A 3,974-nucleotide genomic window follows, 5' to 3' on the forward strand; every position below is an offset into this window, starting at 1 on the left:
AAACCACTGCGCATGTCTGGAGCTCCGCAGCGAGTAAAGGTGGAGCCGATGGGTGACAACAGACACTAAGTCACGTTATTGCTCGGATTTTACGGCGCCACCTTAAATCCCTGAACGTCACATTTTAACGGAAGAAAAGAGCAACGCGACTTGGATGTAACGAGTAACGCGAGAGTTTAGTAGAAATGTAGTGAAGTAGAAAGTACAGATACTTACTGTAAAATGTAGTGGAGTAAAAGTAGAAAGTATACATTATTAAATCTACTTAAGTAAAGTACTGATACACGAAAACTGTACTTAAGTACAGTAACGAAGTACTTGTACTTCGTTACTTCCCACCTCTGGAAACTAGCGACATTTACTCATGTTACTGCAACTGATTTGTAACTTAAGTTGTTCCAAAACCTGAACTTTTACATTTACCGTCATCCGTTTTAAGTAAAATATTTTAATGAGTAAAAATAAAATAAAATGAAAAGCACCAGTCAGGGCGTTTAGCCCCCAGAGACGCGGCTTCTTCGTCTGTTGCCATAGTTAGCGGATGTGCGTCAGATTTACCAGCGTACTAGAAACACATGAGCACAAAAGGTTCCAGGGGAAAAAAGAAGCTTTTAATTGCGTTCAAATTTGTAGCGTGTTAAAGTCAAGGCCTCAGTACAAACATGAAACACTAGCAGATAAAGTCAGAGTCTACCTGGTAAAAACCTCTACAGGTTGGAACAGATGATTTCAGCGGGACGTTCAGACCTTCAGCCATCTTTGTTTCTGCAGAAAGCAGTTGAATCCAATCAGTTCAAACCAAAAGGTCAAAAATATGAGGAAATCCTGGCTGTAATTATCCTCCTCATTCGGTGACATGGATTTGGCTCTGGAATCAGTTGGACATCCAAACGAATCCCTGTTGGAAAGTGTGGAGCGCTAATGGCCTCGGCAAATAAAAGTCCTTTCAATTTACGAGGCTTCGGGCTCAGAGAGGCTCCCAGAAACGGGACGGCTTCACGTTATGGCTGCCGGAGAGCAGCAGCAGCAGCAGCAGCAGCTAATGCCTGGGTTCATCTGTCCCTAGCAGCGCTGAGGGCAAATAGAAAGTACACCCCGTTTCAGACCAGACGCTCACGTTACAAACTGTCATTATTTACAACACACAGAAGATAAATAACTGAGTACACCCTGAGGCTGGAGGTTTGGCTGAGAAACCTAACGACTGATAACGAAACGCTGATATCATGATCAACTATTATTGGTGAGTTTTTGTATTAAATATCTGGAATTCAGCCAAACTGGTGGTGCAACCTTTCCTGTTCTATCCAGTTTTCTCTCTACGTTCATTTTTAAGCAGCTGTGATGAACAGTGGAGAAACCGGAAACTGCTGCTGCGCCAGCTGCGAAACAGGCTGTTGCTAGGCAACCAAAGAGTGAGTTGCTAGGCAACCAAAGAGTGGGCGAGTCAGTTGACGCTACTAATGATGCTTAGCTATCTGAGTTTGAGCGGCTAAAGCCTTTTCTCTGCCTACATCTCCCAGAATGCTGTGCGGTTCTGGATCAAAGTTCACTGGATATTTTCTCAATGTATTATCTATTGATATTGATCACTTGTCTAGCGTGATATATACTGTTATTGATTTATGGCCCAGCTCTTGTTCGCCTTTGGCGTCTTCACAACATTTAAGAGAATAATTAGCAATGAAGAGCTAATAACCAAATATATTGATCACTCGCTCCGTTTCCATTATAAAGTGTAAACACGCAATTTTGATACAGAAGAAAAACCTTTTCTAACAAAACAAAACATTCTTTAATTGCTGTTTTTCCACTAAACAGTTTAGTTTTTGTAATTTGACTTGTCACAGGTCAGTGAAACGATCTGAGAAGCTGCTCACCGGGTCACTGATTCTCAGTGATTTAAGAATGAAACCAGATTCATTCTGGAATAAAACTGAAATATTTACAGAATCAAACCAGCAACTCCTGCTACTCCGGTTCTCATCAAAGCCGTTCACAAAAACAGAATCACACGAGCTGCACTCAGAGCAGCTGCGGGTCTGCAGCGCCCTCTGGTGGCCGGGATGAGACACTGCAGCGCGCAGAGGAACAGGAAGAAACAAAGACAATTATTTCAAAATAAAGCTGCTGTGTTTCTGAGAGCACAAGTCTGTGCTTTAGATTAATTTATATTTTATTTAATTCACTGAAATATTCTGGGGTTAATCTCACTTTTATTAAATTTATCAGATGTGCTAAAATACAACAAGTTTGCTTTAAATTTGAAAGTTTTTTTCAAGAATACATACGTGACTTTACAAATTTACAGACATTTCAAGTAAAAACTGTTCAGTCCAGATGATCAAGAAAAGAGTTAAAACATTTATTTTTTGCCTTTGTGATAAATTTTTGTTGAATTTAATCTCAGGATGAAGATTTTCGTAAAAGATGCAAGAAAACAGTGAAGAAAAATCTTAACTTGTTTCAGATCAGATTTTCATCTGAATTCGCCTTTCAGATCAGAAACAACGATGGATCGAGATTAATAATCAGATATGATAACTGCTCAAATAATTTACCTGATAAAATTTACTGTTTAAATGTTTATAAAGAATATGTGGGATCATTGACCTCATTTTATTCTCATAAAATCAACAGGATTACCGGCATAATTTCTAGTTTTTCAGACATGAGCCTGAAACCCTCTTGAAATATTCAATGATTATTGAGCTGCTGCCTCCTATAATCGATAATAAATATTTATTATTGACCAGAGATGTGAAAAAGCCAAGAGCCAAGCCGGGCGTCGTTCACATGGAAACCAAACGGACCAGAAAATTAACTCAGGTAACATGTTAATAATAATAATAATAATAATAATAATAATAATAATAATAATAATAATAATAATAATAATAATAATCCTACACATGGAGGAAATCATACATGCTTTTCTCAGAATATTAATAAAATATCTGCCATATTGATCCCATAATTATGAATCCTGAAAGGTTTTATTTATAGAAATTCCCTAATATTTGATATTTCTATGAATTGTGCTCTAAATTCCAGATTTCCAGAAATAAAAAGGTTTTTAATAAAGAATGACAACAACCAGCTTTTAATCAGCTGCAGTGTGTGACGCGCCTAGAAATGCAATAAAAGGACAAAATTCATTTTAAAACACGAAATAAGAAAAATCCCAAATTTACGGATCAGTTTAAGACTCAGATTAGAGTCAGTTCGTTTCGCCGCTAATGAAGCTAAAGTTACGCAGAAACAGCGGCTGAACGGGACTCACCGGGCCGAATCCAACCGGGTCAGAACCCGAACACAACCACAGGCAGGCGAGCAGCAGGAAACTGGCCCTACAAAATAAAACAGGAAGTTAAACCGTCACACTATGAGGAGCCGTTCGTAAAATTACACTGCCAAAAATGAACAGCAATAATTTGGGTTATTTATGGAGGTCATATTTTTACCATGGTTATAAATGTCACAATTTCAAACTAAATATTTAATCAGCAAGTTAAATGTTTTTGCTTCACTTCCGCTTATCAGCTAGTAAATTTGCATATGTAAATATTTAGCAAGCTCAGAGCAACTGAGATAATTAGCCAGTTCAGTACTTAGCTTTCTAACTACATATTCAGCTTAGCTATTTAGACATGTGATTAGTTTTCTGTTTAGCTGCAGGCAAAATTTTACCTGCAGCTAAACATTTAGCTCTGAGCTAGCTAAATATTTGTTCAAATATTAGTTAGCTAGCTCCGAGGTAATGAGATAACTTTGCTAGCTCACAGCAAACTATTGAACTTGGAGCTAATAGCTAGCTTGACCAAATTAACTTTTTAATTTAGAGCTACATATTTAGTCTCCCTGGCCCCTCCCCACCTCTTAGGGCCCCTCCCCACCTCTTAGGGCCCCTCCCCACCTCTTAGGGCCCCTCCTTGGCCCCTCCCTTCCTCCCCTACCTCTTAGGGCCCCTCCCC

Source organism: Poecilia reticulata, linkage group LG4 (assembly GCF_000633615.1).
Source record: "Poecilia reticulata strain Guanapo linkage group LG4, Guppy_female_1.0+MT, whole genome shotgun sequence".
Lineage (NCBI taxonomy): Eukaryota > Metazoa > Chordata > Actinopteri > Cyprinodontiformes > Poeciliidae > Poecilia > Poecilia reticulata.